The sequence below is a fragment of the Psammomys obesus genome, unplaced genomic scaffold, assembly GCF_907164565.1.
Source record: "Psammomys obesus unplaced genomic scaffold, mPsaObe1.curated_primary_1811, whole genome shotgun sequence".
In the NCBI taxonomy this organism is placed as follows: domain Eukaryota; kingdom Metazoa; phylum Chordata; class Mammalia; order Rodentia; family Muridae; genus Psammomys; species Psammomys obesus.
This window is the reverse complement of record NW_026585644.1, coordinates 8,986,280-8,998,159: the sequence shown is the minus strand read 5'-3', so window position 1 is coordinate 8,998,159 and position 11,880 is coordinate 8,986,280. Positions and strand designations below refer to the sequence as shown.

Sequence of the window (11,880 nt, the reverse complement as noted above, 5' to 3'; positions counted from 1 at the left end):
CTTAGTATCTGTTTTGAAACACTGCTAGGTAGAGTCTTTCAGATGCCTTCTGTGGTAGGCTCCTGTCCTGTTACTTGTTTTCTCCTACATCCAAGGCACATCCCATTTGTCTAAATGAGGATTGATCATCTTACCCCATGTCCGCTCTCTTGATTATATTTTTTAGGTGTACAGATTTCATTATGTTTATCATATCTTGTAGGTCTATATAAGCGAGCATATACCATGTTTATCTTTCTCCTTCTGGGATACTTCACTCAGAATGATCTTTTCTAGATCCCAGCATTTGCCTGCAAATTTCATGATTTCCTCCTTTTTGATTGCTGAGTAGTATTCCATTGTGTAAAAGTAACACAATTTCTGTATCCATTCCTCCGTTGATGGACATCTGGGTTGTTTCCAGGTTCTGGCTATTACAAATAAAGCTGCTATAAACATGGTCGAGCAAATGTCCTTGTTGTGTACTTGAGCAAACTTTGGGTATATACCTAGTAGTGGTATAGCTGGGTCTTAAGGAAGCACTATGTCTAATTGTCTGAGAAAGCGCCAGATTGGTGCTCGCTTCGGCAGCACATATACTAAAATTGGAACGATACAGAGAAGATTAGCATGGCCCCTGCGCTAGGATGACACGCAAATTCGTGAAGCGTTCCATATTTTTTCATGAAATTTGCAGGAAAATGGTGGGGTCTAGAAAAGATCATCCTGAGTGAAATATCCCAGAAGGAGAAAGACAAACACGGTATATACTCACTTATATAGACCTATAAGATATGATAAACATAATGAAATCTGTACACCTAAAAAAGATAATCAAGAGAGCGGACATGGGGTAAGATTATCAATCCTCGTTTTGAAAGACAAATGGGATGCGCATTGAACATTGACAGGAGTCTACTGAGCGCATTGGAAAGACTCTAACTAGCAGTGTTTTCAAAGCAAAGACTCATGACCAAACCTTTGGCAGAGTACAGGGAATCATAAGAAAGAAGGGGAGTTAGTCTGATGGGGAAAGGATAGGAGCTCCACAAGGACCAAATATATCTGGGCACAGGGTCTTTTCTGAGACTGACATGCAACCAAGGACCATGTATGGATGTAGCCTGGAGCCTCTGCTCACATGTGGCCTGTGGTAGCTCAGTGACCAATTGGTTTCCCATAGTGAGGGGAATGAGGACTGTTTCTGACAGGAACTCAATGACTGGCTCTTTGGCCTCCCCACCCCCCAAGGGAGGAGCAGTCCTGTTAGGCCACAGAGGAGGGCTTTGCAGCCAGTCCTGAAGATACCTGATAAAACAGGATGGGATGAATGGGGAGGAGGTCCCCCTTATCAGTGGACTTGGAAAGGGGCACGGTGGAGATGAGGGAGGGAGGGAGGGACTGGGAGGGAATGAGGGATGGGGACACGGCTGGGATACAGAGTTAATAAAATGTAACTGATAAGAAAAAATTAAAATTAAAAAAAATTAATAAATAAATTTAAAAAAAAGAGCCAGATTGACTTCCAATGTGGTTGTACCAATTTACATTCCATTAGCAATGGAGGAGGGTTCCCCTTTCTCTACAACCTCTCCAGTCTTTTTTTTGTTGTTGTTTTGTTTTTTTACTGAAGTTCCTCTTCTCCTGGTGACACTAGCTTGTGTCAAGTTGAGAATAAAAGTAACTAGGACAGCTTTGAAGATGGGCAGCTCACCTATAAATAGGTGTGAAGAAGAGGTAAAGTTGGCTTGAGCAAAAGTATGGAGTCACACAGTCTTTGAGAGGAGGAATCCCCAAGACTGGTAATAGAAGGCCTAGCCCTTTCTGCTGTTTTTGTTTGTTTGTTTGTTTGTTTGTTTTTTAAATGTGAGAGACCTTGAAACACTCAGTCCTATATGGTATGTCTCCATCAAATCCCTCCACTCAGGGAACCCTGTGGAAGAGGAGATGGAAAGATGTAAGAGCCATTGGGGATGAAGACACAAGGGAAACAAGGCCTTCTAGACACAACGTGCCTGGCACACACACGAACTCACAGAGACTGTGGCAGCATGCACAGGGCCTGCGCAGGTCTAAGTCAGACCAGGTCCCAGACTGAGACAGGAAGTGGACACAATCTCCATCCATAACCTAGAGCTTTCTCCAGTTGATAACCACTCACAGAGGAAAGAAATTGCTTTGTCCAGTGGAGTTTCACTGGGTGTACAAAGAGCAAATGGGCAGGCCTCATGCTTAGCAGCAGATGGCTGACACAAAAGAAATTCAGTGGTATTTCTGGAGGCTTTTTATTTGGGGGGGGGTCTCATATTGCTTTGGATGGGCTTTTTTTCTTTGTTTTGTTTTTAATCCTATGGGTCTTTGCTCATATACTGTGGTTTCTGAATTGTGTCCTTATAAGAACTCTGTGAGCAAATATATGTCTCTCTGTGACTATGTGTTTCTTGTGCTTTTTCTTTGGCTCTTTTATTTCCTTTTGTTTGTTTTGTTCTATTCAGGTTTGTTTGTTTTTATTTTATCTTATTTTTATTTGTTGTTCTTTTTATTTTAGAGGCTTATTTACTTTCTAATGAAGAAAGAAAGAAAGGGTGTGAATTTGGGTCAGTGGGGAGGTGGGGAGGACCTGGGGGTTGTTGGTGGAGGAGAACTGTAATCAGAATATATTGTGTGAAAATCAACTTTTAATAAAAGAAACAAAACATGAGTGTTTTAATTGCAGCTATTCTCATCTTTTTTCACAATTTATCCATTCCTGAGTTCCTGTCATTTCCTGGAACTCTAAGGCAAGTGCAGTTATTTCTACCAACAGGACTGCAGACAACAGACACTTGGCCAGGCTAAGACTTGCCTGGGCTGGTACAGGCAGCATCCACACCAGGCCTATCTGCTGTCACACTTACACATTTTCATACAACTACGCAGCCACCCTAAAAACAGTGTTCATCTCCTCACAGAGAGAATACAACTGCCCGGAGGAAGAGGCCAGCCTTCCAGAAAGGAATGGATGTCTGTCCTCCTTTAAAGAATGAGTGGGAGGTCAGAGGTGGAGAATGAGGCATCAGAAGAACGCAAGGCAAGCTCAGGAAATGATGTCAAGAAAAGCTTTAGGGTTGGAAGAAGCAATACATTGAACGGAGGATGGAACTCCTAATGTAGAAACACGTGGGAAGAAACAAAATGATGAAATTCCACAGCTTCGGTAGATGTACAAGGTAGGACCCAGTGCTGAAGCAGTGGAGAGTCATGTTAAGAAGGCTCTGGAGAAACTGCTCTGGTCATGAAGCCTCTGAGAGGTGCTGGCTGCAGAGTTCTGACAACTGCAAACCAGAGCTAGCGCTTGGGGTGGCATCTCAGGTCCTCGCGGGGCTGAGATGGAGTCCTGTGTGTGGCAAGCTCTTTGGGATGGAAGATGTCAGTTTCTGAGTTCTAATCATCCCCTTGCTGATACTGACCCCTGGTGAAAGATACTGTGTGTGTATATGTGTTGGTGTGTGTGTGTTTGTGTGCGCGCGCACACACACACACATCAGTAGTGGAGTAAGAGTGAAGTATTACATTCAGTGGAACAAAATTTGCTGAAATACTTGTTTTTCTCAAGAGCCATGATTGCACCTTGAACTATTTGGTAACCATTCAGGAGAGGACCCACGTCTTAAGTATTAGTTAGAAATGCATCTGCTCAAGAGTGTCGGCCACTTCTCATTATCTCCGTTGAACATGTTCTGAACTGTTTCAGCCAAGTGGAACATTACCGAGCAAGCCTCACAGCTGAGCCCTTACTGCCCCTTCCCCTGTGCCATTTGGACATATAATTATGGGGGAGACATTAAAATTCTGCTTTAGGGACACGTGTTCACTCCCACCATCCATGATGCACATTCCTTGCGCATCTACGCTGTCCTTGCTGCTGTGTTAGTTACTGATATTCAAAGGTAATGGACTTGATCTTAAAGAGCTCCGTCAGTGGTATGCCGTGCCTGGCAGCTACTCCATTATCTTGCACAGAAATCCGGGAAGGATAGTTGTGGGTCTTTTCCTTGGACATGGAGAGAACGTTGGGGTTTACAGGTTTTAGTGGATGCTGAGAGTGTCTTTCGTCATTCTTGCAAGGAGAAAGCAAGATAACCTCTGGATAAAGATAATATTGTAAATCATTATATGCTTTTCTTTCTTATTTTCTTCCCTCGCACCCCATCCCCACTTCCTCCTTCTCCATCTTTGGTGATTGACAGTGACTCATTAAGGATTTCTTTTTCTTGATGACTCCTTACAGATTGAAGTGTCACATGCCCTTAAGCTCAGCATCCCTTATTCTAGGGAAATGGCATGGGTCACAGCTGATGTGGATACACAGCATTTCCATGTGTGGCTACAGAAACCACCCAAACTCCATGGAATAAATGACTATTCACTGTTTCTATTTTTTTCTTTTTGTTAAGAATTTTTACCTTTAATATAGCTAAAAGAAAGGGACTTTGGGATACAAAAAAAAAAAAAAAACCAACAAAAAAGATTTATAATTAGACCATGCGACTAACAATCTCAGAGAGAAGAGGAGTGACTTCCCAACCCTGGGTGCCAGGGCTATTTTGCGTGATAAAGGGGTCTACCGGTTTGACCTGCTCCTGTTGGAGGGCAGGGATTTGGTGTGATAGAGAATGCTGAGTGCTTGCCTTGTATTATATTAATCTCATCCCTGTTATTCTCAGTGGGAGGTTCACTTCACCATTCCCAGTCTCCCCTTTGCTCTTCTCCATATTGTTTGCCATCATTTTACTTTCAGCATATTTCCTTGATTATTTGTTGACTATCGTCATCCCAGTATAATTATAACAGTATATAATATATTACTTTGTTATATAATAATAATAACAACAGACTCCGTGCTTCCTTCTTGCTGATCTTGTAGCACTTTGCACAGAGACAAGCAGACACTGTTAACAGCATTTGATGATAACATGTCCTGAGTGTGTGCCCAGCAGTGTTCAAAACCACTTGATATTCACACACCCTGATGTAGCAGTTCTTGGAGATAAGTAATATTTTTTATCAACATTTTACAAATGAGAAAACTGAAACTTGGAACCAACTAAGCAGATTTCCTGAAAGCTGCATCATCAGGAAGCTGGAGCATTGTGATTCAAACCCAGGCCCTGTGGTTTCAGCAGTTAGCACTTGTATCTGCCCGCACAGCATTAGACAGCAATTAGGCTCTTAATAAACGCTTTTTAAAGATGAACATTAGGCCTGAAGGCCGATGTAGCTACACCCCGTTTCCTCTCCCTTTCATCTTCTCTTTACCCTCCCCACAGCCATGGCTGACTGCTCTGGATGACAAAGAGCTGGCCACCCAGAAGCCTTAAGGGTGATCCACCCATGGACCCTTTGATGTGAGTCAGTGGTTCTGCAGAGCCTGGCCTGGTGTAGGCACCAGGGCCCTGGATCTCATCATAGGCCCCCACAGGCTGTTTGAGAACAGTGTGGACTCCATTGACTCATGCTGCATACGCCAGTGGGTCATTTAGAGATTTCTTTTTTCTCTCATCAGTGTGATCCAAGAGGTTTGTGTGTGTGTGTGTGTGTGTGTGTGTGTGTGTTCAATTATTGTAGGTGGGCATACAACACTAGGAATCAGGGAATCACTATTAAGTTGGATATAAAGCACGTAGTTCCTTTGTTCTCATTACCACACACTGTGAAACTGGAAGGGTCAATCACAGCTTTGGAAAATGAATGTCATCTTCCATCCCTTTCTGTGAGAGAGAGTGTGTGTATTCAGGAATGTGTAGCTGGATAAGAGGGAAAAGGTAGCTGGGCTGTGGTGCATGCCTTTAATCCCTGCACCAAGCAGGCATAGGCAGGTGGATCTCTGTGAGTTCCAGGGAAGCCTCATCTACAAAGCAAATTTCAGGACTACAAAGAGAAACCCTGTCTCGAAAAACAAAATAAAACAAAACCCCTCAAAACAAAATAACAACTCTAAACACACGCACACAGACAAACACCGAAACTTCTTCTGTTGGGATAGTTAAGCTTTGCAGGCAATTGTGCACACACAGTCTGGTTGACTGCACTTTGGATTCCGCCACTAGTAACTCACGCTGCCACCACTTAGACTCAGTACTACCCTGGGGACGGGGCTCCTCGCTGCAGCTGAGTGTCAGCCTTCACCTACGAAGGAAGCAAGCAGAGCAGAGCAGTCCGTTCTTTGTGGGCACTGACAGGTGCAGCCCTGCTTCTGTTACCAGAACGAGTGTGGCCTAACCCCATAAAGCTTAAGAGTGAAACAGAACGGTTGCCTCGCAGTGAAGTTCTGCTAAGTCCAAAGAATGCCTAAGGACCATTTACTATTTCTGTAATCAGGGAGATATGACATTTTGTGAAAACTCTCGGCAGTCACATGTCCATTTTGCTTACCAGAGTCTCATCATATGTGAGACTGTGAGCTTTTGTTTTGCTTAAGACATGCAACAGGAAATGCTGTACATGTGTTTAGTTTGCTAATAAGTCTGACATGTCATAAACCATTTCAAATTCATTTAAGATTTAAATTTATTTATTTTATGTGTGTGAATGTGTATCTGTATATCACATGCAACTGGTCTCGTGGAGACCAGAAAAGGGCAATGGATGTCTTGGCATGAGTTATAGACAGTTGTGATCTGTTGTGTGAGTGCTGGGGTTTGAACCTGAGCTCTCTGAATGATTCATCCCTGAAGACCTCTATTTTTAATTCTTAAGTTCTTATTCCATAATGGTTCTGATTTCCTGGAAAGATGGCTCCACAAGCATACTCTAACCTTTGAACTGGTACAAACTTTTTATACACTATTATTATTTAGAAATGAATGAATCATTCATTCATTTCATTCTCTCCTTTTTTTTTTTTGAGACAAGCTCTCATGTAGCAAAGGGTACCTTTGGGTTCTCTGTGTATGTTCTATGAGGTGTTGGTCGTTGAACCCAGTATTTTATTCACACTAGGTAAGACACTTAACCATGTCCACAAGTTTTAGAGGAATGAACTTAACCAAAGACTTAATAAGCAACTACTTAGAAGGTGAGACAGGTATGGAGAAGGAAAAGTGGAGGAAGGAACCAGAAGTTATATGCCAGTTTCAAAAACGAGGCCTCGTTAAAAGGAGAACATCTGATCAACATCTGAAAAGGGAAATGGAGTAAGATGTGTGTAGATAGTTTGGGTAACAGTCAGCATGGCGTCATACCCAGCATTCCCGAGGAACACCTATGAAGTCTATGGCCTGAAGTGTGAGTAGTAGGGTTGGAGGACAAAGGAATAGGCAGCTATTTTATTTTAACTGTTGATATGTTAGACATGATTTGTAGACACTGTAGAAGCATAAGTCTGGCCATTCTCTGAACAGGCAACAGGAGAAACAAGGCTCACTGCCGAAATCTAGGTGACTTGGTTATCTTTTGTGGTAAAACAAGATACTCCAAAGCTTGAATTGTGAAACAACAAAAGTGGCATCACAATATCTCATGGGCCAATAATCTGGGCATGGCCTACCTTGTTCTCCTGTCTAGGTTCCCTCATAAGACAGCAATCAAAGTCAGCTAATTCTGGTTCATCTCAAATCATGATAAGGTGAAGGCTTCCTTCAAGTTCCTCACATGGAAAGCAGTTTCTCGTTAGTTGACTGAGGTCTTTGTTTCTTTCTGGGCATTGGTCAGAGACGACTGTCAGTTTCTGGCTATATGTGGCTTTCTATGGCCTACAACGTGGCAGTTTGCTTGAGGAGAGCAAGCAAGCAAACAAGTCACAATGTGTTGATGAGAAAGACAGGGTCAGATGGGGACACCGACTTCAAAAATGCATGTCAGAGTTATGTCCCAGTAGTTTTCCAGGTGCTGTTTCTTAGAAACAAGGCATTATGTCTAGTCCAACCTTAAAGGGAAAGGACTGCACAGTGGTGTGAATACCAGGAGATGAGTGTACTAGTTATTTTCTGTGTTGCAACCAAACACTCCAGGAACGAAGGGTTTACTTTATCTTATACTTCAAGGGTATGTATTCTATCATGTTGGGGAAGGCATGTCAGCAGGAATGACTGAACAGCTGCTTAAACTGCACCAGCAATCAGAGCACAGAATGAACAGGAAGGGGGCCAGGCTGTAAAACTTCGAAGCCCATCTGCAGTGACTCACTTCCCCTCAAGTTTCTCCAATCCTGCCAAAAGCCTACTGCTTTCACAAGCAGTTTTAGGTGTTAGCTCTTTCCTCTACTTCTTTACTCTCTGAATCATTACGTGCACACACACACACATGTGATGTATATATGCACATATGTATGTTAGTTTTGGTTGTTTTTTTTTTTTTTGAGACAAGGTCTTATTATTTTAAAACCTGTGCTGCCTATCTTGAACTCATTATCCTTCGGCCTTTGCCTTCGAGTACTGGGGTTGTAGGTACGTACCACTGTGCTTGGTTGGTATCACATTTGAAGTGAAATTCTTGGTACTATATAGCTGAAAGTTGATTTGCAGCCATGCCTTTACCCAATGGGCCTTGCACATGCTAAGGCAATCACTCTGTCCCTGAGATAAACCCCTAGTCTCTGTTTTGTTCACTGGAGTATTTCATTATTTACATTTAATGAAGTTGTCAGTGTGGCTGACTTTAAGTATACCATTTTTTAACTTTTTTGTATTGTTTATTCATGTCTACTATTTATTTTCTTTCTACTTTCTCACTTTCTTTTGGATTAGTTGTGATTTTTTTTCACTTTTATCTCCATGTTTTGTCACTACTTCTTAAAAGTTAAAATGTTCTCTTTCCTTAGAGAAGGACTATAAAGCTCAGAAAGCAAAGGAAACTTACAAGACTCGGGAACTAAACAAAACTTACAAGGATCAGGGAGCTCTAAAACTTCCAAAATTCACAAAGTCTCTCCCACTGTACATAAGCAGTGACAACGGCTGGAGAGTGGGGACTTGGCAGCCAGCCACATTGTCTGCAAGCTGTACAGGGAGCTCCGGGGACACGCTGCTGACAGTTCCCTTCTTAGTCTCCCTCAGTCAGCCCTCGATCTGCTATTTCTATGAATGCCTATTCGTTTAAGTCTTGCAAGATAGCGTTTGTCATTGCTTGCTTGACTTAGCAATACCTTTCAAGTTTTTCCATGTTGAAGCATGCAAAAGATTCCCTTTCTTTTCAGGCTGTATCATTCTATGTGTGAACCACGGTTTACTTAGCCATGTGACATGTGAGTTGCTTCTGCCTCGTGATTATTGTCACTCATGTTACCATGACTTTTCTATAGAGGCCGATGTCAGGTACTTTGTGTATAGTTTTGGAAGTTAGATTGCTGGACTGTATCATAGCTCTGGTCTGTAGCTAGAGAGCTGGCTCAGCAGGTAAAGGGCTTTATGTGCAAACCTGACAGCTAGAGTTCAGATTACACATGTGGTGGGTGGTCATTTTAGCCCACCACCAATCCAGGAATGTGGATTTGCAGCAGAAACTATGAATCTAGTAGACAGGTCAAAATGGTGAGTTTTGAGGTCACTGAGAGATCCTGCCTCACTAAATAAAGTAGAGAGCGATGGAGACAGAGAGACTTCAGCCTTTATCCTCTGCATACACGAACACATATGTGTACCTGAAAACATACTTACTTACCTATGCACCTTCCAACCCACACGCACTACACACAGAAATACACATATACACACACATACACATATACACATACATGCATATGCATACAAATATGCACACACATGAACAACACCACAAACTACACACACACATCTATAAACACACACATACACACACATATAGACATGCATGCACTTTACACACACATGCATGCACATGCTTACACACATACACACACAAATATTTAGCAGTTTTTAAGATACTTGTCTCTTATTTTCCAGCTTGTATAGTTTTAAAGGAAGAGTATGTGATATTCTTATCATTATTTCTGTGCTTTATGTGACAGCTTCCTCATTGCACTCTGTTTTCTCAAAGGTTTTATTTTTCATTGTTGGCTTTGAATGATTTCTATTATGTTGTTCTTTAGCTAAACCATGTTTAATATGATTCTCTCTGTCTGTCTGTCTCTGCCTCCGGTATGGGGTTTGCTAAGCCTCAGTTAGGGTGGCCTGTGCATTTCTGTCTCATGTGCCTTCAGAGTCTTTGCTCTTACTGTATAAACTTGTGCTCTTATTTCCTTGAGTGAGTTCTCAGAAGGCCAGAGAGTAATTTTGTGTAAAAGCCTGGACAATCCAAGATTCACTTCATTATTTTCTTTCCCACTGGAGTCACAGTTCTCTGTTATCTCTGGTTCAATGTCAACAATAGTTGTTCCCTTCATAAGCAGTTTACAGCAGAAGGATGATTTCAGCCTGTTACTACCTAAACGAAGTATTCTTCCACCTCATAATCATCCTGAAAATCTTCTCAGTGTAGACTTCATGCGCTTCTAGGGCAGACTATCATTGCAGGGTTTTAGGAGGAATTAAATTAATGCATAAATCCTGGAATTTGATTGAGCCACATAAAACTGAAAAATGTAATCGCCTATAACATATATGGTTTTTATGATTCAACTTTTGACATTTCTGAATGTGACCAGTCAAGGAGAGCTCACCCTGACAGGGCAGTTCTGCACCTTCAGTGTGAGACTGGCCGGTGGCAGACACTTTCTATATCCGGAGATGCCTGGAACTGCAGATCGGGAAATCTTTAGACATTTTTGTTGACTTCAATTATTTTTAAGCTTATTTTTTTATTTGTTAAAATTTATTCACTTTGTATCCCAGCTGTAGCCCCCTCCCTCATCACCTCCCATGCCCCTTCCCTAGTCCACTGATAGGGGAGGTCCTCCTCCCCTTCCCTCCGACCCTAGCTTACCAGGTCTCCTCAGGACTGTCTGCATTGTCTTGCTCTGTGGCCTGGTGAGGCTGCTTACCCACCTCAGTTTTTAACCGGCACTCCTTACGTGTCTTTATTAACTCTGGTTATTTGGTACCACTGCTTCTCTTTGGATAGGCGCACCATTTCTCTATTCAGGTTCGCAATTTGTTTGAGGACCTTGTTTCTCATTGGTTCAGTGAAGGTGACTTTCAAGACAAGCACTTTATAAAAGAAAACTCTAAATGTATCATCAATAAGTAACAGGAAATTCACCTGTCTCTGCGCCCTGTCTGGGGGCCTTTCAGCAGGCTGTGGTCAAGTTCTTTGGAAAGAAAACAAGCTCATCAGCATGCTAATGATCGTTGCAAGTACGGTTGTACAACCAGGTGAGATAAAGGATTTGGGGACTGATGCTTAAAGCACGATACAATTAGGTCATAGGTTCAGTGTTTAATGTAAAAATGGAAAATTGTCTTTATTGATTGAGTAAAAGATGATAAAGGAAAGACCAAAGCTATTATAGTCCAAAGACCAAAGTTATATTTAATGATTTTTACCTGCTGTAATTTGAGGTTCATTATGTCATAATATAATAAAGAACCTGCCAAATACAGGAGAAAAGTGACTTATACTGATTTATAGATGTACTGACTTCCGTGCATCTCCATAGGCTCTTTATGAAGATAATTCTGTCATGAGCCCATGAAAGATATAAACACCGTGATCCATGGCCCAGTTGGTTTGCTGTCCCTGCTTCTCAGAGTGTCAGTCACCATTATATAAGGGTCACACAATTTGGTTACAAATGCCACCTGCATTGTGCATAGTAGGTCAAGGAGACAGAGACAGCCAAAGGCCAGGAGGCATTGAGAAAAATGGAATGAAGCTGTTTTGTGTGTGTGTGTGTGTGTGTGTGTGTGTGAGTCATAGGAATGTTCTGTGATGTCAAGAGGTATTGCTTAGGATGAAGAGATGGTTTACAGAAAAACCACGTAGATACTCAATTCTTTCTTCACTGAA

The 11,880-nt window shown here is 42.0% G+C and overlaps 1 non-coding gene across 1 annotated transcript; it reads left to right on the top strand.

Annotated features, from left to right (window-relative positions):
- Positions 1-554: 554 nt before the first annotated feature.
- Positions 555-661, top strand: LOC129691549 (U6 spliceosomal RNA). The gene has a single exon (XR_008722488.1). It is a non-coding gene; the product is annotated as a U6 spliceosomal RNA (small nuclear RNA).
- Positions 662-11,880: the final 11,219 nt, after the last annotated feature.